General features: G+C 41.4%; 10 non-coding genes and 47 pseudogenes across 10 annotated transcripts; all 57 read left to right on the plus strand.

Moving 5' to 3' along the window:
- Window positions 1-51: 51 nt before the first annotated feature.
- LOC139066726 (5S ribosomal RNA) lies at window positions 52-170 on the plus strand (annotated as a pseudogene).
- Window positions 171-524: 354 nt separating this feature from the next.
- On the plus strand, window positions 525-643 carry LOC139066899 (5S ribosomal RNA; annotated as a pseudogene).
- Window positions 644-996: 353 nt separating this feature from the next.
- Window positions 997-1,115, plus strand: LOC139067574 (5S ribosomal RNA; annotated as a pseudogene).
- An 819-nt stretch (window positions 1,116-1,934) lies between these two features.
- LOC139066775 (5S ribosomal RNA) lies at window positions 1,935-2,053 on the plus strand (annotated as a pseudogene).
- A 353-nt stretch (window positions 2,054-2,406) lies between these two features.
- LOC139066811 (5S ribosomal RNA) lies at window positions 2,407-2,525 on the plus strand (annotated as a pseudogene).
- A 355-nt stretch (window positions 2,526-2,880) lies between these two features.
- Window positions 2,881-2,999, plus strand: LOC139067848 (5S ribosomal RNA; annotated as a pseudogene).
- Window positions 3,000-3,353: 354 nt separating this feature from the next.
- LOC139066634 (5S ribosomal RNA) lies at window positions 3,354-3,472 on the plus strand. Its single transcript, XR_011519538.1, has one exon. It is a non-coding gene; the product is annotated as a 5S ribosomal RNA (ribosomal RNA).
- Window positions 3,473-3,828: 356 nt separating this feature from the next.
- Window positions 3,829-3,947, plus strand: LOC139066421 (5S ribosomal RNA). The gene has a single exon (XR_011519318.1). It is a non-coding gene; the product is annotated as a 5S ribosomal RNA (ribosomal RNA).
- Window positions 3,948-4,300: 353 nt separating this feature from the next.
- Window positions 4,301-4,419, plus strand: LOC139067244 (5S ribosomal RNA; annotated as a pseudogene).
- Window positions 4,420-4,773: 354 nt separating this feature from the next.
- LOC139066776 (5S ribosomal RNA) lies at window positions 4,774-4,892 on the plus strand (annotated as a pseudogene).
- Window positions 4,893-5,245: 353 nt separating this feature from the next.
- On the plus strand, window positions 5,246-5,364 carry LOC139066812 (5S ribosomal RNA; annotated as a pseudogene).
- A 355-nt stretch (window positions 5,365-5,719) lies between these two features.
- Window positions 5,720-5,838, plus strand: LOC139067850 (5S ribosomal RNA; annotated as a pseudogene).
- A 354-nt stretch (window positions 5,839-6,192) lies between these two features.
- On the plus strand, window positions 6,193-6,311 carry LOC139066635 (5S ribosomal RNA). The gene has a single exon (XR_011519539.1). It is a non-coding gene; the product is annotated as a 5S ribosomal RNA (ribosomal RNA).
- A 357-nt stretch (window positions 6,312-6,668) lies between these two features.
- On the plus strand, window positions 6,669-6,787 carry LOC139066422 (5S ribosomal RNA). The gene has a single exon (XR_011519319.1). It is a non-coding gene; the product is annotated as a 5S ribosomal RNA (ribosomal RNA).
- Window positions 6,788-7,140: 353 nt separating this feature from the next.
- LOC139067069 (5S ribosomal RNA) lies at window positions 7,141-7,259 on the plus strand (annotated as a pseudogene).
- Window positions 7,260-7,615: 356 nt separating this feature from the next.
- LOC139066777 (5S ribosomal RNA) lies at window positions 7,616-7,734 on the plus strand (annotated as a pseudogene).
- Window positions 7,735-8,087: 353 nt separating this feature from the next.
- LOC139067082 (5S ribosomal RNA) lies at window positions 8,088-8,206 on the plus strand (annotated as a pseudogene).
- Window positions 8,207-8,561: 355 nt separating this feature from the next.
- Window positions 8,562-8,680, plus strand: LOC139068030 (5S ribosomal RNA; annotated as a pseudogene).
- A 357-nt stretch (window positions 8,681-9,037) lies between these two features.
- On the plus strand, window positions 9,038-9,156 carry LOC139067355 (5S ribosomal RNA; annotated as a pseudogene).
- A 353-nt stretch (window positions 9,157-9,509) lies between these two features.
- LOC139066636 (5S ribosomal RNA) lies at window positions 9,510-9,628 on the plus strand. Its single transcript, XR_011519540.1, has one exon. It is a non-coding gene; the product is annotated as a 5S ribosomal RNA (ribosomal RNA).
- Window positions 9,629-9,984: 356 nt separating this feature from the next.
- LOC139066749 (5S ribosomal RNA) lies at window positions 9,985-10,103 on the plus strand (annotated as a pseudogene).
- A 353-nt stretch (window positions 10,104-10,456) lies between these two features.
- On the plus strand, window positions 10,457-10,575 carry LOC139067070 (5S ribosomal RNA; annotated as a pseudogene).
- Window positions 10,576-10,930: 355 nt separating this feature from the next.
- Window positions 10,931-11,049, plus strand: LOC139067736 (5S ribosomal RNA; annotated as a pseudogene).
- Window positions 11,050-11,406: 357 nt separating this feature from the next.
- Window positions 11,407-11,525, plus strand: LOC139067851 (5S ribosomal RNA; annotated as a pseudogene).
- Window positions 11,526-11,880: 355 nt separating this feature from the next.
- On the plus strand, window positions 11,881-11,999 carry LOC139067067 (5S ribosomal RNA; annotated as a pseudogene).
- Window positions 12,000-12,354: 355 nt separating this feature from the next.
- On the plus strand, window positions 12,355-12,473 carry LOC139066423 (5S ribosomal RNA). The gene has a single exon (XR_011519320.1). It is a non-coding gene; the product is annotated as a 5S ribosomal RNA (ribosomal RNA).
- A 353-nt stretch (window positions 12,474-12,826) lies between these two features.
- Window positions 12,827-12,945, plus strand: LOC139067136 (5S ribosomal RNA; annotated as a pseudogene).
- Window positions 12,946-13,299: 354 nt separating this feature from the next.
- Window positions 13,300-13,418, plus strand: LOC139067151 (5S ribosomal RNA; annotated as a pseudogene).
- A 353-nt stretch (window positions 13,419-13,771) lies between these two features.
- On the plus strand, window positions 13,772-13,890 carry LOC139067071 (5S ribosomal RNA; annotated as a pseudogene).
- A 355-nt stretch (window positions 13,891-14,245) lies between these two features.
- LOC139067479 (5S ribosomal RNA) lies at window positions 14,246-14,364 on the plus strand (annotated as a pseudogene).
- A 355-nt stretch (window positions 14,365-14,719) lies between these two features.
- Window positions 14,720-14,838, plus strand: LOC139066651 (5S ribosomal RNA). The gene has a single exon (XR_011519555.1). It is a non-coding gene; the product is annotated as a 5S ribosomal RNA (ribosomal RNA).
- A 353-nt stretch (window positions 14,839-15,191) lies between these two features.
- LOC139067084 (5S ribosomal RNA) lies at window positions 15,192-15,310 on the plus strand (annotated as a pseudogene).
- Window positions 15,311-15,665: 355 nt separating this feature from the next.
- LOC139068130 (5S ribosomal RNA) lies at window positions 15,666-15,784 on the plus strand (annotated as a pseudogene).
- Window positions 15,785-16,140: 356 nt separating this feature from the next.
- On the plus strand, window positions 16,141-16,259 carry LOC139066652 (5S ribosomal RNA). The gene has a single exon (XR_011519556.1). It is a non-coding gene; the product is annotated as a 5S ribosomal RNA (ribosomal RNA).
- A 353-nt stretch (window positions 16,260-16,612) lies between these two features.
- On the plus strand, window positions 16,613-16,731 carry LOC139067085 (5S ribosomal RNA; annotated as a pseudogene).
- Window positions 16,732-17,086: 355 nt separating this feature from the next.
- Window positions 17,087-17,205, plus strand: LOC139068131 (5S ribosomal RNA; annotated as a pseudogene).
- Window positions 17,206-17,561: 356 nt separating this feature from the next.
- LOC139067807 (5S ribosomal RNA) lies at window positions 17,562-17,680 on the plus strand (annotated as a pseudogene).
- Window positions 17,681-18,035: 355 nt separating this feature from the next.
- On the plus strand, window positions 18,036-18,154 carry LOC139068011 (5S ribosomal RNA; annotated as a pseudogene).
- Window positions 18,155-18,509: 355 nt separating this feature from the next.
- LOC139067893 (5S ribosomal RNA) lies at window positions 18,510-18,628 on the plus strand (annotated as a pseudogene).
- Window positions 18,629-18,981: 353 nt separating this feature from the next.
- On the plus strand, window positions 18,982-19,100 carry LOC139068409 (5S ribosomal RNA). The gene has a single exon (XR_011520007.1). It is a non-coding gene; the product is annotated as a 5S ribosomal RNA (ribosomal RNA).
- A 354-nt stretch (window positions 19,101-19,454) lies between these two features.
- On the plus strand, window positions 19,455-19,574 carry LOC139066787 (5S ribosomal RNA; annotated as a pseudogene).
- Window positions 19,575-19,927: 353 nt separating this feature from the next.
- On the plus strand, window positions 19,928-20,046 carry LOC139066701 (5S ribosomal RNA; annotated as a pseudogene).
- A 355-nt stretch (window positions 20,047-20,401) lies between these two features.
- On the plus strand, window positions 20,402-20,520 carry LOC139067330 (5S ribosomal RNA; annotated as a pseudogene).
- Window positions 20,521-20,873: 353 nt separating this feature from the next.
- LOC139067596 (5S ribosomal RNA) lies at window positions 20,874-20,992 on the plus strand (annotated as a pseudogene).
- Window positions 20,993-21,345: 353 nt separating this feature from the next.
- Window positions 21,346-21,463, plus strand: LOC139068128 (5S ribosomal RNA; annotated as a pseudogene).
- A 354-nt stretch (window positions 21,464-21,817) lies between these two features.
- Window positions 21,818-21,936, plus strand: LOC139067781 (5S ribosomal RNA; annotated as a pseudogene).
- Window positions 21,937-22,289: 353 nt separating this feature from the next.
- LOC139066998 (5S ribosomal RNA) lies at window positions 22,290-22,408 on the plus strand (annotated as a pseudogene).
- A 355-nt stretch (window positions 22,409-22,763) lies between these two features.
- On the plus strand, window positions 22,764-22,882 carry LOC139067813 (5S ribosomal RNA; annotated as a pseudogene).
- A 353-nt stretch (window positions 22,883-23,235) lies between these two features.
- Window positions 23,236-23,354, plus strand: LOC139067219 (5S ribosomal RNA; annotated as a pseudogene).
- Window positions 23,355-23,707: 353 nt separating this feature from the next.
- On the plus strand, window positions 23,708-23,826 carry LOC139068362 (5S ribosomal RNA). Its single transcript, XR_011519962.1, has one exon. It is a non-coding gene; the product is annotated as a 5S ribosomal RNA (ribosomal RNA).
- A 355-nt stretch (window positions 23,827-24,181) lies between these two features.
- Window positions 24,182-24,300, plus strand: LOC139066756 (5S ribosomal RNA; annotated as a pseudogene).
- A 353-nt stretch (window positions 24,301-24,653) lies between these two features.
- On the plus strand, window positions 24,654-24,772 carry LOC139067904 (5S ribosomal RNA; annotated as a pseudogene).
- Window positions 24,773-25,127: 355 nt separating this feature from the next.
- LOC139067172 (5S ribosomal RNA) lies at window positions 25,128-25,246 on the plus strand (annotated as a pseudogene).
- A 355-nt stretch (window positions 25,247-25,601) lies between these two features.
- On the plus strand, window positions 25,602-25,719 carry LOC139067586 (5S ribosomal RNA; annotated as a pseudogene).
- A 353-nt stretch (window positions 25,720-26,072) lies between these two features.
- LOC139067906 (5S ribosomal RNA) lies at window positions 26,073-26,191 on the plus strand (annotated as a pseudogene).
- A 355-nt stretch (window positions 26,192-26,546) lies between these two features.
- On the plus strand, window positions 26,547-26,665 carry LOC139067173 (5S ribosomal RNA; annotated as a pseudogene).
- Window positions 26,666-27,020: 355 nt separating this feature from the next.
- Window positions 27,021-27,139, plus strand: LOC139067036 (5S ribosomal RNA; annotated as a pseudogene).
- The last annotated feature ends 215 nt before the right edge of the window (window positions 27,140-27,354 follow it).

Consider the following 27,354-nt stretch of genomic DNA (forward strand, 5'->3'; position numbering starts at 1 on the left):
TTTGACATATACACAAGGGATTTTTCAGAGATTTTTCAAGGTGAGTCCTTTGCTTACGGTCATACCACCCTGAAAAAGCCTGATCCCGTCTGATCTCGGAAGCAATCCAGGGTTGGGCCTGGTCAGTACCTGTATGGGAGACCTCTTGGGAATACCAGGTGCTGTAAGCTTTTTCACTAATTTGTTATAAAATACAGTTTCTTTCACTTCACCACATCTTTGAACAGCTTCGTCATTGAATAATTTTAAAGCCAGGTGTTCCACACGAACTGCACACACTTGTTGGTAATAAACCTCCTTTTATTTGTCCCTAGCAATAATGTCTCAGTGCTGGCATTTAGAGACAAGAAATGGGGTGGGAGCCAATTGTTAGAGTCTAAAGAAGATCAACAATGATGAAGACAACTGTTTAACTTAGCCTTTTACCTCTATATGCAAGAATCTAGTCTTTGCAGTGGGCGACACAATCATACCTTGACAAATACAGAAGGGATTTTCCAGAGATGTTTCAAGGTCTTTCCTTCGCTTACAGCCATACCACCCTGAAAAAGGCCGATCCCCTCTGATCTCGGAATCAATCCAGGGTTGGGCCTGGTCAGTACCTGTATGGGAGACCTCTTGGGAATACCAGGTGCTGTAAGCTTTTTCACTAATTTGTTATAAAATACAGTTTTTTTCACTTCACCACATCTTTGAACAGCTTTGTCATTGAATAATTTTAAAGCCAGGTGTTCCACACGAACTGCACACACTTGTTGGTAATAAACCTCCTTTGATTTGTCCCTAGCAATAATGTCTCAGTGCTGGCATTTTAGAGACAAGAAATGGGGTGGGAGCCGATTGTTACTCGAAAAAAAAGCAACAGTGATGAAGACAACTGTTTAACTTAGCCTTTTACCTCCATATGCAAGAATCTAGTCTTTGCAGTGGGAGACACAATCATACTTTGACATATACACAAGGGATTTTTCAGAGATTTTTCAAGGTGTGTCCTTCGCTTATGGCCATACCACCCTGAAAAAGCCCTATCCCGTCTGATCTCGGAAGCAATCCAGGGTTGGGCCTGGTCAGTACCTGTATGGGAGACCTCTTGGGAATACTAGGTGCTGTAAGCTTTTTCACTAATTTGTTATAAAATACAGTTTTTTTCACTTCAACATAGCTTTGAACAGCTTCGTCATTGAATAATTTTAAAGCCAGGTGTTCCACACGAACTGCACACACTTGTTGGTAATAAACCTCCTTTCATTTGTCCCTAGCAATAATGTCTCAGTGCTGGCATTTTAGAGACAAGAAATGGGGTGGGAGCCAATTGTTAGAGTCTAAAGAAGAGCAACAATGATGAAGACACCTTTTTAACTTAGCCTTTTACCTCTATGTGCAAGAATCTAGTCTTTGCAGTGGGCGACACAATCATACCTTGACAAATACACAGGGGATTTTTCAGAGATTTTTCAAGGTTTTTCCTTCGCTTACGGCCATACCACCCTGAAAAAGCCTGATCTCGGAAGCAATCCAGGGTTGGGCCTGGTCAGTACCTGTATGGGAGATCTCTTGGGTATACCAGGTGCTGTAAGCTTTTTCACTAATTTGTTATAAAATACAGTTTTTTTCACTTCACCACATCTTTGAACAGCTTCGTCATTGAATAATTTTAAAGCCATGTGTTCCACACGAACTGCACACACTTGTTGGTAATAAACCTCCTTTGATTTGTCCCTAGCAATAATGTCTCAGTGCTGGCATTTTAGAGACAAGAAATGGGGTGGGAGCCAATTGTTAGAAACTAAAGAAGAGCAACAATGATGAAGACAACTGTTTAACTTAGCCTTTTACCTCTATATGCAATAATCTAGTCTTTGCAGTGGGCGACACAATCATACCTTGACAAATACACAAGGGATTTTCAAGAGATGTTTCAAGGTATTTCCTTCGCTTACAGCCATACCACCCTGAAAAAGCCCGATCCCCTCTGATCTTGGAATCAATCCAGGGTTGGGCCTGGTCAGTACCTGTATGGGAGACCTCTTGGGAATACCAGGTGCTGTAAGCTTTTTCACTAATTTGTTATAAATTACAGTTTTTTTCACTTCACCACATCTTTGAACAGCTTCGTCATTGAATAATTTTAAAGCCAGGTGTTCCACACGAACTGCACACACTTGTTGGTAATAAACCTCCTTTGATTTGTCCCTAGCAATAATGTCTCAGTGCTGGCATTTTAGAGACAAGAAATGGGGTGGGAGCCTATTGTTACTCGAAAAAAGAGTACCAGTGATGAAGACAACTGTTTAACTTAGCCTTTTACCTCCATATGCAAGAATCTAGTCTTTGCAGTGGGCGACACAATCATACTTTGACAAATACACAAGGGATTTTTCAGAGATTTTTCAAGGTTTTTCCTTCGCTTACAGCCATACCACCCTGAAAAAGCCCAATCCCCTCTGATCTTGGAATCAATCCAGGGTTGGGCCTGGTCAGTACCTGTATGGGAGACCTCTTGGGAATACCAGGTGCTGTAAGCGTATTCACTAATTTGTTATAAAATACAGTTTTTTTCACTTCACCACAGCTTTGAACAGCTTAGTCATTGAATAATTTTAAAGCCAGGTGTTCCACACGAACTGCACACACTTGTTGGAAATAAACCTCCTTTGATTTGTCCCTAGCAATAATGTCTCAGTGCTGGCATTTTAGAGACAAGAAATGGGGTGCGAGCCAATTGTTAGAGTCTAAAGAAGAGCAACAATGATGAAGACAACTGTTTAACTTAGCCTTTTACCCCTATATGCAAGAATCTAGTCTTTGCAGTGGGCGACACAATCATACCTTGACAAATACACAAGGGATTTTTCAGAGATTTTTCAAGGTTTTTCCTTCGCTTACAGCCATACCACCCTGAAAAAGCCCGACCCCCTCTGATCTCAGAATCAATCCAGGTTTGGGCCTGGTCAGTACCTGTATGGGAGACCTTTTGGGAATACCAGGTGCTGTAAGCTTTTTCACTAATTTGTTATAAAATACAGTTTTTTTCACTTCACCGCATCTTTGAACAGCTTCGTCATTGAATAATTTTAAAGCCAGGTGTTCCACACGAACTGCACACACTTGTTCGTAATAAACCTCCTTTGATTTGTCCCTAGCAATAATGTCTCAGTGCTGGCATTTTAGAGACAAGAAATGGGGTGGGAGCCGATTGTTACTCGAAAAAAAAAGCAACAGTGATGAAGACAACTGTTTAACTTAGCCTTTTACCTCCATATGCAAGAATCTAGTCTTTGCAGTGGGTGACACAATCATACTTTGACATATACACAAGGGATTTTTCAGAGATTTTTCAAGGTGTGTCCTTCGCTTACGGCCATACCACCCTGAAAAAGCCCGATCCCGTCTGATCTCGGAAGCAATCTAGGGTTGGGCCTGGTCAGTACCTGTATGGGAGACCTCTTGGGAATACCAGGTGCTGTAAGCTTTTTCACTAATTTGTTATAAAATACAGTTTTTTTTCACTTCACCACAGCTTTGAACAGCTTCGTCATTGAATAATTTTAAAGCCAGGTGTTCCACACGAACTGCACACACTTGTTGGTAATAAACCTCCTTTGATTTGTCCCTAGCAATAATGTCTCAGTGCTGGCATTTTAGAGACAAGAAATGGGGTGGGAGCCAATTGTTAGAGTCTAAAGAAGAGCAACAATGATGAAGACAACTGTTTAACTTAGCCTTTTACCACTATGTGCAAGAATCTAGTCTTTGCAGTGGGCGACACAATCATACCTTGACAAATACACAATGGATTTTTCAGAGATTTTTCAAGGTTTTTCCTTCGCTTACAGCCATACCACCCTGAAAAAGCCCGATCCCCTCTGATCTCGGAATCGATCCAGGGTTGGGCCTGGTCAGTACCTGTATGGGAGACCTCTTGGGAATACCAGGTGCTGTAAGCTTTTTCACTAGTTTGTTATAAAATACAGTTTTTTTCACTTCACCACATCTTTGAACAGCTTCGTCATTGAATAATTTTAAAGCCAGGTGTTCCACACGAACTGCACACACTTGTTAGTAATAAACCTCCTTTGATTTGTCCCTAGCAATAATGTCTCAGTGCTGGCATTTTAGAGACAAGAAATGGGGTGGGAGCCGATTGTTACTCGAAAAAAGAGCAACAGTGATGAAGACAACTGTTTAACTTAGCCTTTTACCTCCATATGCAAGAATCTAGTCTTTGCAGTGGGCAACACAATCATACTTTGACATATACACAAGGGATTTTTCAGAGATTTTTCAAGGTGTGTCATTCGCTTACGGCCATACCACCCTGAAAAACCCCGATCCCGCCTGATCTCGGAAGCAATCCAGGGTTGGGCCTGGTCAGTACCTGTATGGGAGACCTCTTGGGAATACCAGGTGCTGTAAACTTTTTCACTAATTTGTTATAAAATACAGTTTTTTCACTTCACCACATCTTTGAACAGCTTCGTCATTGAATAATTTTAAAGCTAGGTGTTCCACACGAACTGCACACACTTGTTGGTAATAAACCTCCTTTTATATGTCCCTAGCAATAATGTCTCAGTGCTGGCATTTTAGAGACAAGAAATGGGGTGGGAGCCAATTGTTAGAGTCTAAAGAAGAGCAACAATGATGAAGACAACTGTTTAACTTAGCCTTTTACCTCTATATGCAAGAATCTAGTCTTTGCAGTGGGCGACACAATCATACCTTGACAAATACACAAGGGATTTTCCAGAGATGTTTCAAGGTTTTTTCTTCGCTTACAGCCATACCACCCTGAAAAAGCCCGATCCCCTCTGATCTTGGAATCAATCCAGGGTTGGGCCTGGTCAGTACCTGTATGGGAGACCTCTTGGGAATACCAGGTGCTGTAAGCTTTTTCACTAATTTGTTATAAATTACAGTTTTTTTCACTTCACCACATCTTTGAACAGCTTCGTCATTGAATAATTTTAAAGCCAGGTGTTCCACACGAACTGCACACACTTGTTGGTAATAAACCTCCTTTGATTTGTCCCTAGCAATAATGTCTCAGTGCTGGCATTTTAGAGACAAGAAATGGGGTGGGAGCCTATTGTTACTCGAAAAAAGAGTACCAGTGATGAAGACAACTGTTTAACTTAGCCTTTTACCTCCATATGCAAGAATCTAGTCTTTGCAGTGGGCGACACAATCATACTTTGACAAATACACAAGGGATTTTTCAGAGATTTTTCAAGGTTTTTCCTTCGCTTACAGCCATACCACCCTGAAAAAGCCCAATCCCCTCTGATCTTGGAATCAATCCAGGGTTGGGCCTGGTCAGTACCTGTATGGGAGACCTCTTGGGAATACCAGGTGCTGTAAGCGTATTCACTAATTTGTTATAAAATACAGTTTTTTTCACTTCACCACAGCTTTGAACAGCTTAGTCATTGAATAATTTTAAAGCCAGGTGTTCCACACGAACTGCACACACTTGTTGGAAATAAACCTCCTTTGATTTGTCCCTAGCAATAATGTCTCAGTGCTGGCATTTTAGAGACAAGAAATGGGGTGCGAGCCAATTGTTAGAGTCTAAAGAAGAGCAACAATGATGAAGACAACTGTTTAACTTAGCCTTTTACCCCTATATGCAAGAATCTAGTCTTTGCAGTGGGCGACACAATCATACCTTGACAAATACACAAGGGATTTTTCAGAGATTTTTCAAGGTTTTTCCTTCGCTTACAGCCATACCACCCTGAAAAAGCCCGACCCCCTCTGATCTCAGAATCAATCCAGGTTTGGGCCTGGTCAGTACCTGTATGGGAGACCTTTTGGGAATACCAGGTGCTGTAAGCTTTTTCACTAATTTGTTATAAAATACAGTTTTTTTCACTTCACCGCATCTTTGAACAGCTTCGTCATTGAATAATTTTAAAGCCAGGTGTTCCACACGAACTGCACACACTTGTTCGTAATAAACCTCCTTTGATTTGTCCCTAGCAATAATGTCTCAGTGCTGGCATTTTAGAGACAAGAAATGGGGTGGGAGCCGATTGTTACTCGAAAAAAAAAGCAACAGTGATGAAGACAACTGTTTAACTTAGCCTTTTACCTCCATATGCAAGAATCTAGTCTTTGCAGTGGGTGACACAATCATACTTTGACATATACACAAGGGATTTTTCAGAGATTTTTCAAGGTGTGTCCTTCGCTTACGGCCATACCACCCTGAAAAAGCCCGATCCCGTCTGATCTCGGAAGCAATCTAGGGTTGGGCCTGGTCAGTACCTGTATGGGAGACCTCTTGGGAATACCAGGTGCTGTAAGCTTTTTCACTAATTTGTTATAAAATACAGTTTTTTTTTCACTTCACCACAGCTTTGAACAGCTTCGTCATTGAATAATTTTAAAGCCAGGTGTTCCACACGAACTGCACACACTTGTTGGTAATAAACCTCCTTTGATTTGTCCCTAGCAATAATGTCTCAGTGCTGGCATTTTAGAGACAAGAAATGGGGTGGGAGCCAATTGTTAGAGTCTAAAGAAGAGCAACAATGATGAAGACAACTGTTTAACTTAGCCTTTTACCACTATGTGCAAGAATCTAGTCTTTGCAGTGGGCGACACAATCATACCTTGACAAATACACAATGGATTTTTCAGAGATTTTTCAAGGTTTTTCCTTCGCTTACAGCCATACCACCCTGAAAAAGCCCGATCCCCTCTGATCTCGGAATCGATCCAGGGTTGGGCCTGGTCAGTACCTGTATGGGAGACCTCTTGGGAATACCAGGTGCTGTAAGCTTTTTCACTAGTTTGTTATAAAATACAGTTTTTTTCACTTCACCACATCTTTGAACAGCTTCGTCATTGAATAATTTTAAAGCCAGGTGTTCCACACGAACTGCACACACTTGTTAGTAATAAACCTCCTTTGATTTGTCCCTAGCAATAATGTCTCAGTGCTGGCATTTTAGAGACAAGAAATGGGGTGGGAGCCGATTGTTACTCGAAAAAAGAGCAACAGTGATGAAGACAACTGTTTAACTTAGCCTTTTACCTCCATATGCAAGAATCTAGTCTTTGCAGTGGGCAACACAATCATACTTTGACATATACACAAGGGATTTTTCAGAGATTTTTCAAGGTGTGTCCTTCGCTTACGGCCATACCACCCTGAAAAAGCCCTATCCCGTCTGATCTCGGAAGCAATCCAGGGTTGGGCCTGGTCAGTACCTGTATGGGAGACCTCTTGGGAATACCAGGTGCTGTAAGCTTTTTCACTAATTTGTTATAAAATACAGTTTTTTTTCACTTCACCACAGCTTTGAACAGCTTCGTCATTGAATAATTTTAAAGCCAGGTGTTCCACACGAACTGCACACACTTGTTGGTAATAAACCTCCTTTCATTTGTCCCTAGCAATAATGTCTCAGTGCTGGCATTTTAGAGACAAGAAATGGGGTGGGAGCCAATTGTTAGAGTCTAAAGAAGAGCAACAATGATGAAGACAACTTTTTAACTTAGCCTTTTACCTCTATGTGCAATAATCTAGTCTTTGCAGTGGGCGACACAATCATACCTTGACAAATACACAAGGGATTTTCAAGAGATGTTTCAAGGTATTTCCTTCGCTTACAGCCATACCACCCTGAAAAAGCCCGATCCCCTCTGATCTTGGAATCAATCCAGGGTTGGGCCTGGTCAGTACCTGTATGGGAGACCTCTTGGGAATACCAGGTGCTGTAAGCTTTTTCACTAATTTGTTATAAAATACAGTTTTTTTCACTTCACCACATCTTTGAACAGCTTCGTCATTGAATAATTTTAAAGCCAGGTGTTCCACACGAACTGCACACACTTGTTGGTAATAAACCTCCTTTGATTTGTCCCTAGCAATAATGTCTCAGTGCTGGCATTTTAGAGACAAGAAATGGGGTGGGAGCCGATTGTTACTCGAAAAAAGAGCAACAGTGATGAAGACAACTGTTTAACTTAGCCTTTTACCTCCATATGCAAGAATCTAGTCTTTGCAGTGGGCGACACAATCATACTTTGACAAATACACAAGGGATTTTTCAGAGATTTTTCAAGGTGTTTTCTTCGCTTACGGCCATACCACCCTGAAAAAGCCCGATCCCGTCTGATCTCGGAAGCAATCCAGGGTTGGGCCTGGTCAGTACCTGTATGGGAGACCTCTTGGGAATACCAGGTGCTGTAAAATTTTTCACTAATTTGTTATAAAATACAGTTTTTTTCACTTCACCACAGCTTTGAACAGCTTCGACATTGAATAATTTTAAAGCCAGGTGTTCCACACGAACTGCACACACTTGTTGGTAATAAACCTCCTTTGATTTGTCCCTAGCAATAATGTCTCAGTGCTGGCATTTTAGAGACAAGAAATGGGGTGGGAGCCAATTGTTAGAGTCTAAAGAAGAGCAACAATGATGAAGACAACTGTTTAACTTAGCCTTTTACCTGTATATGCAAGAATCTAGTCTTTGCAGTGGGCGACGCAATCATACCTTGACAAATACACAAGGGATTTTTCAGAGATTTTTCAAGGTTTTCCTTGTGCTTACAGCCATACCACCCCGAAAAAGCCCGGTTCGGTCTGATCTCGGAAGCAATCCAGAGTTGGGCCTGGTCAGTACCTGTATGGGAGACCTTTTGGGAATACCAGGTGCTGTAAGCTTTTTCACTAATTTGTTATAAAATACAGTTTTTTTTTCACTTCACCACAGCTTTGAACAGCTTTGTCATTGAATAATTTTAAAGCCAGGTGTTCCACACGAACAGCACACACTTGTTGGTAATAAACCTCCTTTGATTTGTCCCTAGCAATAATGTCTCAGTGCTGGCATTTTAGAGACAAGAAATGGGGTGGGAGCCAATTGTTTGAGTCTAAAGAAGAGCAACAATGATGAAGACAACTGTTTAACTTAGCCTTTTACCTCTATGTGCAAGAATCTGGTATTTGCAGTGGGCGACACAATCATACCTTGACAAATACACAAGGGATTTTTCAGAGATTTTTCAAGGTTTTTCCTTCGCTTGCAGCCATACCACCCTGAAAAAGCCCAGTCCCCTCTGATCTTGGAATCAATCCAGGGTTGGGCCTGGTCAGTACCTGTATGGGAGACCTCTTGGGAATACCAGGTGCTGTAAGCGTTTTCACTAATTTGTTATAAAATACAGTTTTTTTCACTTCACCACAGCTTTGAACAGCTTAGTCATTGAATAATTTTAAAGCCAGGTGTTCCACACGAACTGCACACACTTGTTGGAAATAAACCTCCTTTGATTTGTCCCTAGCAATAATGTCTCAGTGCTGGCATTTTAGAGACAAGAAATGGGGTGGGAGCCGATTGTTACTCGAAAAAAAAAGCAACAGTGATGAAGACAACTGTTTAACTTAGCCTTTTACCTCCATATGCAAGAATCTAGTCTTTGCAGTGGGTGACACAATCATACTTTGACATATACACAAGGGATTTTTCAGAGATTTTTCAAGGTAGTCCTTCGCTTACGGCCATACCACCCTGAAAAAGCCCGATCCCGTCTGATCTCGGAAGCAATCTAGGGTTGGGCCTGGTCAGTACCTGTATGGGAGACCTCTTGGGAATACCAGGTGCTGTAAGCTTTTTCACTAATTTGTTATAAAATACAGTTTTTTTTCACTTCACCACAGCTTTGAACAGCTTCGTCATTGAATAATTTTAAAGCCAGGTGTTCCACACGAACTGCACACACTTGTTGGTAATAAACCTCCTTTGATTTGTCCCTAGCAATAATGTCTCAGTGCTGGCATTTTAGAGACAAGAAATGGGGTGGGAGCCAATTGTTAGAGTCTAAAGAAGAGCAACAATGATGAAGACAACTGTTTAACTTAGCCTTTTACCACTATGTGCAAGAATCTAGTCTTTGCAGTGGGCGACACAATCATACCTTGACAAATACACAAGGGATTTTTCAGAGATTTTTCAAGGTTTTTCCTTCGCTTACAGCCATACCACCCTGAAAAAGCCCGATCCCCTCTGATCTCGGAATCAATCCAGGGTTGGGTCTGGTCAGTACCTGTATGGGAGACCTCTTGGGAATACCAGGTGCTGTAAGCTTTTTCACTAATTTGTTATAAAATACAGTTGTTTTCACTTCACCGCATCTTTGAACAGCGTCGTCATTGAATAATTTTAAAGCCAGGTGTTCCACACGAACTGCACACACTTGTTGGTAATAAACCTCCTTTGATTTGTCCCTAGCAATAATGTCTCAGTGCTGGCATTTTAGAGACAAGAAATGGGGTGGGAGCCGATTGTTACTCGAAAAAAAAGCAACAGTGATGAAGACAACTGTTTAACTTAGCCTTTTACCTCCATATGCAAGAATCTAGTCTTTGCAGTGGGAGACACAATCATACTTTGACATATACACAAGGGATTTTTCAGAGATTTTTCAAGGTGTGTCCTTCGCTTACGGCCATACCACCCTGAAAAAGCCCTATCCCGTCTGATCTCGGAAGCAATCCAGGGTTGGGCCTGGTCAGTACCTGTATGGGAGACCTCTTGGGAATACCAGGTGCTGTAAGCTTTTTCACTAATTTGTTATAAAATACAGTTTTTTTCACTTCAACATAGCTTTGAACAGCTTCGTCATTGAATAATTTTAAAGCCAGGTGTTCCACACGAACTGCACACACTTGTTGGTAATAAACCTCCTTTCATTTGTCCCTAGCAATAATGTCTCAGTGCTGGCATTTTAGAGACAAGAAATGGGGTGGGAGCCAATTGTTAGAGTCTAAAGAAGAGCAACAATGATGAAGACAACTTTTTAACTTAGCCTTTTACCTCTATATGCAAGAATCTAGTCTTTGCAGTGGGCGACGCAATCATACCTTGACAAATACACAAGGGATTTTTCAGAGATTTTTCAAGGTTTTCCTTGTGCTTACAGCCATACCACCCCGAAAAAGCCCGTTCCCGTCTGATCTCGGAAGCAATCCAGAGTTGGGCCTGGTCAGTACCTGTATGGGAGACCTTTTGGGAATACCAGGTGCTGTAAGCTTTTTCACTAATTTGTTATAAAATACAGTTTTTTTTTCACTTCACCACAGCTTTGAACAGCTTTGTCATTGAATAATTTTAAAGCCAGGTGTTCCACACGAACTGCACACACTTGTTGGTAATAAACCTCCTTTGATTTGTCCCTAGCAATAATGTCTCAGTGCTGGCATTTTAGAGACAAGAAATGGGGTGGGAGCCAATTGTTAGAGTCTAAAGAAGAGCAACAATGATGAAGACAAATGTTTAACTTAGCCTTTTACCCCTATATGCAAGAATCTAGTCTTTGCAGTGGGCGACACAATCATACCTTGACAAATACACAAGGGATTTTTCAGAGATTTTTCAAGGTTTTTCCTTCGCTTACAGCCATACCACCCTGAAAAAGCCCGACCCCCTCTGATCTCAGAATCAATCCAGGTTTGGGCCTGGTCAGTACCTGTATGGGAGACCTTTTGGGAATACCAGGTGCTGTAAGCTTTTTCACTAATTTGTTATAAAATACAGTTTTTTTCACTTCACCGCATCTTTGAACAGCTTCGTCATTGAATAATTTTAAAGCCAGGTGTTCCACACGAACTGCACACACTTGTTCGTAATAAACCTCCTTTGATTTGTCCCTAGCAATAATGTCTCAGTGCTGGCATTTTAGAGACAAGAAATGGGGTGGGAGCCGATTGTTACTCGAAAAAAAAAAGCAACAGTGATGAAGACAACTGTTTAACTTAGCCTTTTACCTCCATATGCAAGAATCTAGTCTTTGCAGTGGGTGACACAATCATACTTTGACATATACACAAGGGATTTTTCAGAGATTTTTCAAGGTGTGTCCTTCGCTTACGGCCATACCACCCTGAAAAAGCCCGATCCCGCCTGATCTCGGAAGCAATCTAGGGTTGGGCCTGGTCAGTACCTGTATGGGAGACCTCTTGGGAATACCAGGTGCTGTAAGCTTTTTCACTAATTTGTTATAAAATACAGTTTTTTTCACTTCACCACAGCTTTGAACAGCTTCGTCATTGAATAATTTTAAAGCCAGGTGTTCCACACGAACTGCACACACTTGTTGGTAATAAACCTCATTTGATTTGCCCCTAGCAATAATGTCTCAGTGCTGGCATTTTAGAGACAAGAAATGGGGTGGGAGCCAATTGTTAGAGTCTAAAGAAGAGCAACAATGATGAAGACAACTGTTTAACTTAGCCTTTTACCTCTATGTGCAAGAATCTAGTCTTTGCAGTGGGCGACACAATCATACCTTGACAAATACACAAGGGATTTTTCAGAGATTTTTCAAGGTTTTTCCTTCGCTTACAGCCATACCACCCTGAAAAAGCCCGATCCCCTCTGATCTCGGAATCGATCCAGGGTTGGGCCTGGTCAGTACCTGTATGGGAGACCTCTTGGGAATACCAGGTGCTGTAAGCTTTTTCACTAGTTTGTTATAAAATACAGTTTTTTTCACTTCACCACATCTTTGAACAGCTTCGTCATTGAATAATTTTAAAGCCAGGTGTTCCACACGAACTGCACACACTTGTTAGTAATAAACCTCCTTTGATTTGTCCCTAGCAATAATGTCTCAGTGCTGGCATTTTAGAGACAAGAAATGGGGTGGGAGCCGATTGTTACTCGAAAAAAGAGCAACAGTGATGAAGACAACTGTTTAACTTAGCCTTTTACCTCCATATGCAAGAATCTAGTCTTTGCAGTGGGCAACACAATCATACTTTGACATATACACAAGGGATTTTTCAGAGATTTTTCAAGGTGTGTCTTTCGCTTACGGCCATACCACCCTGAAAAAGCCCGATCCCGCCTGATCTCGGAAGCAATCCAGGGTTGGGCCTGGTCAGTACCTGTATGGGAGACCTCTTGGGAATACCAGGTGCTGTAAACTTTTTCACTAATTTGTTATAAAATACAGTTTTTTCACTTCACCACATCTTTGAACAGCTTCGTCATTGAATAATTTTAAAGCTAGGTGTTCCACACGAACTGCACACACTTGTTGGTAATAAACCTCCTTTTATTTGTCCCTAGCAATAATGTCTCAGTGCTGGCATTTTAGAGACAAGAAATGGGGTGGGAGCCAATTGTTAGAGTCTAAAGAAGAGCAACAATGATGAAGACAACTGTTTAACTTAGCCGTTTACCTCTATATGCAAGAATCTAGTCTTTGCAGTGGGCGACACAATCATACCTTGACAAATACACAAGGGATTTTCCAGAGATGTTTCAAGGTTTTTTCTTCGCTTACAGCCATACCACTCTGAAAAAGCCCGATCCCCTCTGACCTCGGAATCAATCCAGGGTTGGGTCTGGTCAGTACCTGTATGGGAGACCTCTTGGGAATACCAGGTGCTGTAAGCTTTTTCACTAATTTGTTATAAAATACAGTTGTTTTCACTTCACCGCATCTTTGAACAGCGTCGTCATTGAATAATTTTAAAGCCAGGTGTTCCACACGAACTGCACACACTTGTTGGTAATAAACCTCCTTTGATTTGTCCCTAGCAATAATGTCTCAGTGCTGGCATTTTAGAGACAAGAAATGGGGTGGGAGCCGATTGTTACTCGAAAAAAAAGCAACAGTGATGAAGACAACTGTTTAACTTAGCCTTTTACCTCCATATGCAAGAATCTAGTCTTTGCAGTGGGAGACACAATCATACGTTGACATATACACAAGGGATTTTTCAGAGATTTTTCAAGGTGTGTCCTTCGCTTACGGCCATACCACCCTGAAAAAGCCCTATCCCGTCTGATCTCGGAAGCAATCCAGGGTTGGGCCTGGTCAGTACCTGTATGGGAGACCTCTTGGGAATACCAGGTGCTGTAAGCTTTTTCACTAATTTGTTATAAAATACAGTTTTTTTCACTTCAACATAGCTTTGAACAGCTTCGTCATTGAATAATTTTAAAGCCAGGTGTTCCACAAGAACTGCACACACTTGTTGGTAATAAACCTCCTTTCATTTGTCCCTAGCAATAATGTCTCAGTGCTGGCATTTTAGAGACAAGAAATGGGGTGGGAGCCAATTGTTAGAGTCTAAAGAAGAGCAACAATGATGAAGACAACTTTTTAACTTAGCCTTTTACCTCTATGTGCAAGAATCTAGTCTTTGCAGTGGGCGACACAATCATACCTTGACAAATACACAGGGGATTTTTCAGAGATTTTTCAAGGTTTTTCCTTCGCTTACGGCCATACCACCCTGAAAAAGCCCGATCCCGTCTGATCTCGGAAGCAATCCAGGGTTGGGCCTGGTCAGTACCTGTATGGGAGATCTCTTGGGTATACCAGGTGCTGTTAGCTTTTTCACTAATTTGTTATAAAATACAGTTTTTTTCACTTCACCACATCTTTGAACAGCTTCGTCATTGAATAATTTTAAAGCCAGGTGTTCCACACGAACTGCACACACTTGTTGGTAATAAACCTCCTTTGATTTGTCCCTAGCAATAATGTCTCAGTGCTGGCATTTTAGAGACAAGAAATGGGGTGGGAGCCAATTGTTAGAAACTAAAGAAGAGCAACAATGATGAAGACAACTGTTTAACTTAGCCTTTTACCTCTATATGCAATAATCTAGTCTTTGCAGTGGGCGACACAATCATACCTTGACAAATACACAAGGGATTTTCAAGAGATGTTTCAAGGTATTTCCTTCGCTTACAGCCATACCACCCTGAAAAAGCCCAATCCCCTCTGATCTTGGAATCAATCCAGGGTTGGGCCTGGTCAGTACCTGTATGGGAGACCTCTTGGGAATACCAGGTGCTGTAAGCTTTTTCACTAATTTGTTATAAAATACAGTTTTTTTCACTTCACCACATCTTTGAACAGCTTCGTCATTGAATAATTTTAAAGCCAGGTGTTCCACACGAACTGCACACACTTGTTGGTAATAAACCTCCTTTGATTTGTCCCTAGCAATAATGTCTCAGTGCTGGCATTTTAGAGACAAGAAATGGGGTGGGAGCCGATTGTTACTCGAAAAAAGAGCAACAGTGATGAAGACAACTGTTTAACTTAGCCTTTTACCTCCATATGCAAGAATCTAGTCTTTGCAGTGGGCGACACAATCATACTTTGACAAATACACAAGGGATTTTTCAGAGATTTTTCAAGGTGTTTTCTTCGCTTACGGCCATACCACCCTGAAAAAGCCCGATCCCGTCTGATCTCGGAAGCAATCCAGGGTTGGGCCTGGTCAGTACCTGTATGGGAGACCTCTTGGGAATACCAGGTGCTGTAAAATTTTTCACTAATTTGTTATAAAATACAGTTTTTTTCACTTCACCACAGCTTTGAACAGCTTCGACATTGAATAATTTTAAAGCCAGGTGTTCCACACGAACTGCACACACTTGTTGGTAATAAACCTCCTTTGATTTGTCCCTAGCAATAATGTCTCAGTGCTGGCATTTTAGAGACAAGAAATGGGGTGGGAGCCAATTGTTAGAGTCTAAAGAAGAGCAACAATGATGAAGACAACTGTTTAACTTAGCCTTTTACCTGTATATGCAAGAATCTAGTCTTTGCAGTGGGCGACGCAATCATACCTTGACAAATACACAAGGGATTTTTCAGAGATTTTTCAAGGTTTTCCTTGTGCTTACAGCCATACCACCCCGAAATAGCCCGTTTTGGTCTGATCTCGGAAGCAATCCAGAGTTGGGCCTGGTCAGTACCTGTATGGGAGACCTTTTGGGAATACCAGGTGCTGTAAGCTTTTTCACTAATTTGTTATAAAATACAGTTTTTTTTCACTTCACCACAGCTTTGAACAGCTTTGTCATTGAATAATTTTAAAGCCAGGTGTTCCACACGAACAGCACACACTTGTTGGTAATAAACCTCCTTTGATTTGTCCCTAGCAATAATGTCTCAGTGCTGGCATTTTAGAGACAAGAAATGGGGTGGGAGCCAATTGTTAGAAACTAAAGAAGAGCAACAATGATGAAGACAACTGTTTAACTTAGCCTTTTACCTCTATATGCAATAATCTAGTCTTTGCAGTGGGCGACACAATCATACCTTGACAAATACACAAGGGATTTTCAAGAGATGTTTCAAGGTATTTCCTTCGCTTACAGCCATACCACCCTGAAAAAGCCCAATCCCCTCTGATCTTGGAATCAATCCAGGGTTGGGCCTGGTCAGTACCTGTATGGGAGACCTCTTGGGAATACCAGGTGCTGTAAGCTTTTTCACTAATTTGTTATAAAATACAGTTTTTTTCACTTCACCACATCTTTGAACAGCTTCGTCATTGAATAATTTTAAAGCCAGGTGTTCCACACGAACTGCACACACTTGTTGGTAATAAACCTCCTTTGATTTGTCCCTAGCAATAATGTCTCAGTGCTGGCATTTTAGAGACAAGAAATGGGGTGGGAGCCGATTGTTACTCGAAAAAAGAGCAACAGTGATGAAGACAACTGTTTAACTTAGCCTTTTACCTCCATATGCAAGAATCTAGTCTTTGCAGTGGGCGACACAATCATACTTTGACAAATACACAAGGGATTTTTCAGAGATTTTTCAAGGTGTTTTCTTCGCTTACGGCCATACCACCCTGAAAAAGCCCGATCCCGTCTGATCTCGGAAGCAATCCAGGGTTGGGCCTGGTCAGTACCTGTATGGGAGACCTCTTGGGAATACCAGGTGCTGTAAAATTTTTCACTAATTTGTTATAAAATACAGTTTTTTTCACTTCACCACAGCTTTGAACAGCTTCGACATTGAATAATTTTAAAGCCAGGTGTTCCACACGAACTGCACACACTTGTTGGTAATAAACCTCCTTTGATTTGTCCCTAGCAATAATGTCTCAGTGCTGGCATTTTAGAGACAAGAAATGGGGTGGGAGCCAATTGTTAGAGTCTAAAGAAGAGCAACAATGATGAAGACAACTGTTTAACTTAGCCTTTTACCTGTATATGCAAGAATCTAGTCTTTGCAGTGGGCGACGCAATCATACCTTGACAAATACACAAGGGATTTTTCAGAGATTTTTCAAGGTTTTCCTTGTGCTTACAGCCATACCACCCCGAAATAGCCCGTTTTGGTCTGATCTCGGAAGCAATCCAGAGTTGGGCCTGGTCAGTACCTGTATGGGAGACCTTTTGGGAATACCAGGTGCTGTAAGCTTTTTCACTAATTTGTTATAAAATACAGTTTTTTTTCACTTCACCACAGCTTTGAACAGCTTTGTCATTGAATAATTTTAAAGCCAGGTGTTCCACACGAACAGCACACACTTGTTGGTAATAAACCTCCTTTGATTTGTCCCTAGCAATAATGTCTCAGTGCTGGCATTTTAGAGACAAGAAATGGGGTGGGAGCCAATTGTTTGAGTCTAAAGAAGAGCAACAATGATGAAGACAACTGTTTAACTTAGCCTTTTACCTCTATGTGCAAGAATCTGGTATTTGCAGTGGGCGACACAATCATACCTTGACAAATACACAAGGGATTTTTCAGAGATTTTTCAAGGTTTTTCCTTCGCTTACAGCCATACCACCCTGAAAAAGCCCAGTCGCCTCTGATCTTGGAATCAATTCAGGGTTGGGCCTGGTCAGTACCTGTATGGGAGACCTCTTGGGAATACCAGGTGCTGTAAGAGTTTTCACTAATTTGTTATAAAATACAGTTTTTTTCACTTCACCACAGCTTTGAACAGCTTAGTCATTGAATAATTTTAAAGCCAGGTGTTCCACACGAACTGCACACACTTGTTGGAAATAAACCTCCTTTGATTTGTCCCTAGCAATAATGTCTCAGTGCTGGCTTTTTAGAGACAAGAAATGGGGTGCGAGCCAATTGTTAGAGTCTAAAGAAGAGCAACAATGATGAAGACAACTGTTTAACTTAGCCTTTTACCCCTATATGCAAGAATCTAGTCTTTGCAGTGGGCGACACAATCATACCTTGACAAATACACAAGGTATTTTTCAGAGATTTTTCAAGGTTTTTCCTTCGCCTACAGCCATACCACCCTGAAAAAGCCCGACCCCCTCTGATCTCAGAATCAATCCAGGTTTGGGCCTGGTCAGTACCTGTATGGGAGACCTTTTGGGAATACCAGGTGCTGTAAGCTTTTTCACTAATTTGTTATAAAATACAGTTTTTTTCACTTCACCACATCTTTGAACAGCTTCGTCATTGAATAATTTTAAAGCCAGGTGTTCCACACGAACTGCACACACTTGTGGGTAATAAACCTCCTTTGATTTGTCCCTAGCAATAATGTCTCAGTGCTGGCATTTTAGAGACAAAAAATGGGGTGGGAGCCAATTGTTAGAGTCTAAAGAAGAGCAACAATGATGAAGACAACTGTTTAACTTAGCCTTTTACCTGTATATGCAAGAATCTAGTCTTTGCAGTGGGCGACGCAATCATACCTTGACAAATACACAAGGGATTTTTCAGAGATTTTTCAAGGTGTGTCTTTCACTTACGGCCAAACCACCCTGAAAAACCCCAATCCCGTCTGATCTCGGAAGCAATCCAAGGTTGGGCCTGGTCAGTACCTGTATGGGAGACCTCTTGGGAATACCAGGTGCTGTAAGCTTTTTCACTAATTTGTTATAAAAAACAGTTTTTTTCAGTTCACCACATCTTTGAACAGCTTCGTCATTGAATAATTTTAAAGCCAGGTGTTCCACACGAACTGCACACACTTGTTGGTAATAAACCTCCTTTGATTTGTCCCTAGCAATAATGTCTCAGTGCTGGCATTTTAGAGACAAGAAATGGGGTGGAAGCCGATTCTTACTCGAAAAAAGAGCAACAGTGATGAAGACAACTGTTTAACTTAGCCTTTTACATCCATATGCAAGAATCTAGTCTTTGCAGTGGGCGACACAATCATACTTTGACATATACACAAGGGATTTTTCAGAGATTTTTCAAGGTGAGTCCTTTGCTTACGGCCATACCACCCTGAAAAAGCCCGATCCCGTCTGATCTCGGAAGCAATCCAGGGTTGGGCCTGGTCAGTACCTGTATGGGAGACCTCTTGGGAATACCAGGTGCTGTAAGCTTTTTCACTAATTTGTTATAAAATACAGTTTTTTTCACTTCACCACATCTTTGAACAGCTTCGTCATTGAATAATTTTAAAGCCAGGTGTTCCACACGAACTGCACACACTTGTTGGTAATAAACCTCCTTTGATTTGTCCCTAGCAATAATGTCTCAGTGCTGGCATTTAGAGACAAGAAATGGGGTGGGAGCCAATTGTTAGAGTCTAAAGAAGATCAACAATGATGAAGACAACTGTTTAACTTAGCCTTTTACCTCTATATGCAAGAATCTAGTCTTTGCAGTGGGCGACACAATCATACCTTGACAAATACAGAAGGGATTTTCCAGAGATGTTTCAAGGTTTTTCCTTCGCTTACAGCCATACCACCCTGAAAAAAGCCCGATCCCCTCTGATCTCGGAATCAATCCAGGGTTGGGCCTGGTCAGTACCTGTATGGGAGACCTCTTGGGAATACCAGGTGCTGTAAGCTTTTTCACTAATTTGTTATAAAATACAGTTTTTTTCACTTCACCACATCTTTGAACAGCTTTGTCATTGAATAATTTTAAAGCCAGGTGTTCCACACGAACTGCACACACTTGTTGGTAATAAACCTCCTTTGATTTGTCCCTAGCAATAATGTCTCAGTGCTGGCATTTTAGAGACAAGAAATGGGGTGGGAGCCGATTGTTACTCGAAAAAAAAGCAACAGTGATGAAGACAACTGTTTAACTTAGCCTTTTACCTCCATATGCAAGAATCTAGTCTTTGCAGTGGGCGACACAATCATACTTTGACATATACACAAGGGATTTTTCAGAGATTTTTCAAGGTGTGTCCTTCGCTTACGGCCATACCACCCTGAAAAAGCCCGATCCCGTCTGATCTCGGAAGCAATCCAGGGTTGGGCCTGGTCAGTACCTGTATGGGAGACCTCTTGTGAATACCAGGTGCTGTAAGCTTTTTCACTTATTTGTTATAAAATACAGTTTTTTTCACTTCACCATAGCTTTGAACAGCTTCGTCATTGAATAATTTTAAAGCCAGGTGTTCCACACGAACTGCACACACTTGTTGGTAATAAACCTCCTTTCATTTGTCCCTAGCAATAATGTCTCAGTGCTGGCATTTTAGAGACAAGAAATGGGGTGGGAGCCAATTGTTAGAGTCTAAAGAAGAGCAACAATGATGAAGACAACTTTTTAACTTAGCCTTTTACCTCTATGTGCAAGAATCTAGTCTTTGCAGTGGGCGACACAATCATACCTTGACAAATACACAAGGGATTTTTCAGAGATTTTTCAAGGTTTTTCCTTCGCTTACAGCCATACCACCCTGAAAAAGCCCGATCCCCTCTCATCTCGGAATCAATCCAGGGTTGGGCCTGGTCAGTACCTGTATGGGAGACCTCTTGGGAATACCAGGTGCTGTAAGCTTTTTCACTAATTTGTTATAAAATACAGTTTTTTTCACTTCACCACATCTTTGAACAGCTTCGTCATTGAATAATTTTAAAGCCAGGTGTTCCACACGAACTGCACACACTTGTTGGTAATAAACCTCCTTTGATTTGTCCCTAGCAATAATGTCTCAGTGCTGGCATTTTAGAGACAAGAAATGGTGTGGGAGCCGATTGTTACTCGAAAAAAGAGCAACAGTGATGAAGACAACTGTTTAACTTAGCCTTTTACCTCCATATGCAAGAATCTAGTCTTTGCAGTGGGCGACACAATCATACTTTGACATATACACAAGGGATTTTTCAGAGATTTTTCAAGGTGTGTCCTTCGCTTACGGCCATACCACACTGAAAAAGCCCGATCTCGTCTGATCTTGGAAGCAATCCAGGGTTGGGCTTGGTCAGTACCTGTATGGGAGACCTCTTGGGAATACCAGGTGCTGTAAGCTTTTTCACTAATTTGTTATAAAATACAGTTTTTTTCACTTCACCACATCTTTGAACAGCTTCGTCATTGAATAATTTTAAAGCCAGGTGTTCCACACGAACTGCACACACTTGTTGGTAATTAACCTCCTTTGATTTGTCCCTAGCAATAATGTCTCAGTGCTGGCATTTTAGAGACAAGAAATGGGGTGGGAGCCGATTGTTACTCGAAAAAAGAGCAACAGTGATGAAGACACCTGTGTAACTTAGCCTTTTACCTCCATATGCAAGAATCTAGTCTTTGCAGTGGGCAACACAATCATACTTTGACATATACACAAGAGATTTTTCAGAGATTTTTCAAGATGTTTCTTTCACTAATGGCCATACCACCCTGAAAAAGCCCGTCCCGCCTGATCTCGGAAGCAACCCAGGGTTGGGCCTGGTCAGTACCTGTATGGGAGACTTCTTGGGAATACCAGGTGCTGTAAGCTTTTTCACTAATTTGTTATAAAATACAGTTTTTTTCACTTCACCACATCTTTGAACAGCTTCGTCATTGAATAATTTTAAAGCCAGGTGTTCCACACGAACTGCACACACTTGTTGGTAATAAACCTCCTTTGATTTGTCCCTAGAAATAATGTCTCAGTGCTGGCATTTAGAGACAAGAAATGGGGTGGGAGCCAATTGTTAGAGTCTAAAGAAGAGCAACAATGATGAAGACAACTGTTTAACTTAGCCTTTTACCTCTATATGCAAGAATCTAGTCTTTGCAGTGGGCGACACAATCATACCTTGACAAATACACAAGGGATTTTCCAGAGATGTTTCAAAGTTTTTCCTTCGCTTACAGCCATACCACCCTGAAAAAGCCCGATCCCCTCGCATCTCGGAATCAATCCAGGGTTGGGCCTGGTCAGTACCTGTATGGGAGACCTCTTGGGAATACCAGGTGCTGTAAGATTTTTCACTAATTTGTTATAAAATACAGTTTTTTTCACTTCACCACATCTTTGAACAGCTTCGTCATTGAATAATTTTAAAGCTAGGTGTTCCACACGAACTGCACACACTTGTTGGTAATAAACCTCCTTTGATTTGTCCCTAGCAATAATGTCTCAGTGCTGGCATTTTAGAGACAAGAAATGGGGTGGGAGCCGATTGTTACTCGGAAAAAAAGCAACAGTGATGAATACAACTGTTTAACTTAGCCTTTTACCTCCATATGCAAGAATCTAGTCTTTGCAGTGGGCGACACAATCATTCTTTGACATATACACAAGGGATTTTTCAGAGATTTTTCAAGGTTTTTTCTTCGCTTACGGCCATACCACCCTGAAAAAGCCCGATCCCGTCTGATCTCGGAAGCAATCCAGGGTTGGGCCTGGTCAGTACCTGTATGGGAGACCTCTTGGGAATTCAAGGTGCTGTAAGCTTTTTCACTAATTTGTTATAAAATACAGTTTTTTTCACTTCACCATAGCTTTGAACAGCTTCGTCATTGAATAATTTTAAAGCCAGGTGTTCCACACGAACTGCACACACTTGTTGGTAATAAACCTCCTTTGAATTGTCCCTAGCAATAATGTCTCGATGCTGGCATTTTAGAGACAAGAAATGGGGTGGGAGCCAATTGTTAGAGTCTAAAGAAGAGCAACAATGATGAAGACAACTGTTTAACTTGGCCTTTTACCTCTGTGTGCAAGAATCTAGTCTTTGCAGTGGGCGACACAATCATACCTTGACAAATACACAAGGGATTTTTGAGAGATTTTTCAAGGTTTTTCCTTCGCTTACAGCCATTCCACCCTGAAAAAACCCGATCCCCTCTCATCTCTGAATCAATCCAGGGTTGGGCCTGGTCAGTACCTGTATGGGAGACCTCTTGGGAATACCAGGTGCTGTAAGCTTTTTCACTAATTTGTTATAAAATACAGTTTTTTTCACTTCACCACATCTTTGAACAGCTTCGTCATTGAATAATTTTAAAGCCAGGTGTTCCACACGAACTGCACACACTTGTTGGTAATTAACCTCCTTTGATTTGTCCCTAGCAATAATGTCTCAGTGCTGGCATTTTAGAGACAAGAAATGGGGTGGGAGCCGATTGTTACTCGAAAAAAGAGCAACAGTGATGAAGACAACTGTTTAACTTAGCCTTTTACCTCCATATGCAAGAATCTAGTCTTTGCAGTGGGCAACACAATCATACTTTGACATATACACAAGGGATTTTTCAGAGATTTTTCAAGGTGTGTCTTTCGCTTACGGCCATACCACCCTGAAAAAGCCCGATCCCGCCTGATCTCGGAAGCAATCCAGGGTTGGGCCTGGTCAATACCTGTATGGGAGACCTCTTGGGAATACCAGGTGCTGTAAGCTTTTTCACTAATTTGTTATAAAATACAGTTTTTTTCACTTCACCACATCTTTGAACAGCTTCGTCATTGAATAATTTTAACGCCAGGTTTTCCACACGAACTGCACACACTTGTTGGTAATAAACCTCCATTGATTTGTCCCTAGCAATAATGTCTCAGTGCTGGCATTTTAGAGACAAGAAATGGGGTGGGAGCCGATTGTAACTCTAAAAAAGAGCAACAGTGATGAAGACAACTGTTTAACTTAGCCTTTTACCTCCATATGCAAGAATCCAGACTTTGCAGTGGGCGACACAATCATACTTTGACAAATACACAAGGGATTTTTCAGAGATTTTTCAAGGTTTTTTTTTCGCTTACAGCCATACCACCCTGAAAAAGCCCGATCCCATCTGATCTCGGAAGCAATCCAGGGTTGGGCCTGGTCAGTACCTGTATGGGAGACCTCTTGGGAATACCAGGTGCTGTAAGCTTTTTCACTAATTTGTTATACAATACAGTTTTTTTCACTTCACCACATCTTTGAACAGCTTCGTCATTGAATAATTTTAAAGCCAGGTGTTCCACACGAACTGCACACACTTGTTTGTAATAAACCTCCTTTTATTTGTCCCTAGCAATAATGTCTCAGTGCTGGCATTTTAGAGACAAGAAATGGGGTGGGAGCCAATTGTTAGAGTCTAAAGAAGAGCAACAATGATGAAGACAACTGTTTAACTTATCCTTTTACCTCTATATGCAAGAATCTAGTCTTTGCAGTGGGCGACACAATCATACCTTGACAAATACACAAGGGATTTTCCAGAGATGTTTCAAGGTTTTTTCTTCGCTTACAGCCATACCACCCTGAAAAAGCCCGATCCCCTCTGATCTCGGATTCAATCCAGGGTTGGGCCTGGTCAGTACCTGTATGGGAGACCTCTTGGGAATACCAGGTGCTGTAAGCTTTTTCATTAATTTGTTATAAAATACAGTTTTTTTCACTTCACCACATCTTTGAACAGCTTCGTCATTGAATAATTTTAAAGCCAGGTGTTCCACACGAACTGCACACACTTGTTGGTAATAAACCTCCTTTGATTTGTCCCTAGCAATAATGTCTCAGTGCTGGCATTTTAGAGACAAGAAATGGGGTGGGAGCCGATTGTTACTCGAAAAAAGAGCAACAGTGATGAAGACAACTGTTTAACTTAGCCTTTTACCTCCATATGCAAGAATCTAGTCTTTGCAGTGGGCGACACAATCATACTTTGACATATACACAAGGGATTTTTCAGAGATTTTTCAAGGTGTGTCATTCGCTTACGGCCATACCACCCTGAAAAAGCCCGATTCCGTCTGATCTCAGAAGCAATCCAGGGTTGGGCCTGGTCAGTCCCTGTATGGGAGACCTCTTGGGAATACCAGGTGCTGTAACCTTTTTCACTAATTTGTTATAAAATACAGTTTTTTTCACTTCACCACATCTTTGAACAGCTTCGTCACTGAATAATTTTAAAGCCAGGTGTTCCACACGAACTGCACACACTTGTTGGTAATAAACCTCCTTTGATTTGTCCCTAGCACTAATGTCTCAGTGCTGGCATTTTAGAGACAAGAAATGGGGTGGGAGCCAATTGTTAGAGTCTAAAGAAGAGCAACAATGATGAAGACAACTGTTTAACTTAGCCTTTTACCTCTATATGCAAGAATCTAGTCTTTGCAGTGGGCGACACAATCATACCTTGACAAATACACAGGGGATTTTTCAGAGATTTTTCAAGGTTTTTCCTTCGCTTACGGCCATACCACCCTGAAAAAGCCCGATCCCGTCTGATCTCGGAAGCAATCCAGGGTTGGGCCTGGTCAGTACCTGTATGGGAGATCTCTTGGGTATACCAGGTGCTGTAAGCTTTTTCACTAATTTGTTTTAAAATACAGTTTTTTTCACTTCACCACATCTTTGAACAGCTTCGTCATTGAATAATTTTAAAGCCAGGTGTTCCACACGAACTGCACACACTTGTTGGTAATAAACCTCCTTTGATTTGTCCCTAGCAATAATGTCTCAGTGCTGGCATTTTAGAGACAAGAAATGGGGTGGGAGCCAATTGTTAGAAACTAAAGAAGAGCAACAATGATGAAGACAACTGTTTAACTTAGCCTTTTACCTCTATATGCAATAATCTAGTCTTTGCAGTGGGCGACACAATCATACCTTGACAAATACACAAGGGATTTTCAAGAGATGTTTCAAGGTTTTTCCTTCGCTTACAGCCATACCACCCTGAAAAAGCCCGATCCCCTCTGATCTTGGAATCAATCCAGGGTTGGGCCTGGTCAGTACCTGTATGGGAGACCTCTTGGAATACCAGGTGCTGTAAGCTTTTTCACTAATTTGTTATAAAATACATTTTTTTTCACTTCACCACATCTTTGAACAGCTTCGTCATTGAATTATTTTAAAGCCAGGTGTTCCACACGAACTGCACACACTTGTTGGTAATAAACCTCCTTTGATTTGTCCCTAGCAATAATGTCTCAGTGCTGGCATTTTAGAGACAAGAAATGGGGTGGGAGCCGATTGTTACTCGAAAAAAGAGCAACAGTGATGAAGACAACTGTTTAACTTAGCCTTTTACCTCCATATGCAAGAATCTAGTCTTTGCAGTGGGCAACACAATCATACTTTGACATATACACAAGGGATTTTTCAGAGATTTTTCAAGGTGTGTCATTCGCTTACGGCCATACCACCCTGAAAAAGCCCGATTCCGTCTGATCTCAGAAGCAATCCAGGGTTGGGCCTGGTCAGTCCCTGTATGGGAGACCTCTTGGGAATACCAGGTGCTGTAACCTTTTTCACTAATTTGTTATAAAATACAGTTTTTTTCACTTCACCACATCTTTGAACAGCTTCGTCACTGAATAATTTTAAAGCCAGGTGTTCCACACGAACTGCACACACTTGTTGGTAGTAAACCTCCTTTGATTTGTCCCTAGCACTAATGTCTCAGTGCTGGCATTTTAGAGACAAGAAATGGGGTGGGAGCCAATTGTTAGAGTCTAAAGAAGAGCAACAATGATGAAGACAACTGTTTAACTTAGCCTTTTACCTCTATATGCAAGAATCTAGTCTTTGCAGTGGGCGACACAGTCATACCTTGACAAATACACAGGGGATTTTTCAGAGATTTTTCAAGGTTTTTCCTTCGCTTACGGCCATACCACCCTGAAAAAGCCCGATCCCGTCTGATCTCGGAAGCAATCCAGGGTTGGGCCTGGTCAGTACCTGTATGGGAGATCTCTTGGGTATACCAGGTGCTGTAAGCTTTTTCACTAATTTGTTTTAAAATACAGTTTTTTTCACTTCACCACATCTTTGAACAGCTTCGTCATTGAATAATTTTAAAGCCAGGTGTTCCACACGAACTGCACACACTTGTTGGTAATAAACCTCCTTTGATTTGTCCCTAGCAATAATGTCTCAGTGCTGGCATTTTAGAGACAAGAAATGGGGTGGGAGCCAATTGTTAGAAACTAAAGAAGAGCAACAATGATGAAGACAACTGTTTAACTTAGCCTTTTACCTCTATATGCAATAATCTAGTCTTTGCAGTGGGCGACACAATCATACCTTGACAAATACACAAGGGATTTTCAAGAGATGTTTCAAGGTTTTTCCTTCGCTTACAGCCATACCACCCTGAAAAAGCCCGATCCCCTCTGAATTTGGAATCAATCCAGGGTTGGGCCTGGTCAGTACCTGTATGGGAGACCTCTTGGGAATACCAGGTGCTGTAAGCTTTTTCACTAATTTGTTATAAAATACATTTTTTTTCACTTCACCACATCTTTGAACAGCTTCGTCATTGAATAATTTTAAAGCCAGGTGTTCCACACGAACTGCACACACTTGTTGGTAATAAACCTCCTTTGATTTGTCCCTAGCAATAATGTCTCAGTGCTGGCATTTTAGAGACAAGAAATGGGGTGGGAGCCGATTGTTACTCGAAAAAAGA

Source organism: Nothobranchius furzeri, chromosome 2 (assembly GCF_043380555.1).
Source record: "Nothobranchius furzeri strain GRZ-AD chromosome 2, NfurGRZ-RIMD1, whole genome shotgun sequence".
NCBI classification, from domain to species: domain Eukaryota; kingdom Metazoa; phylum Chordata; class Actinopteri; order Cyprinodontiformes; family Nothobranchiidae; genus Nothobranchius; species Nothobranchius furzeri.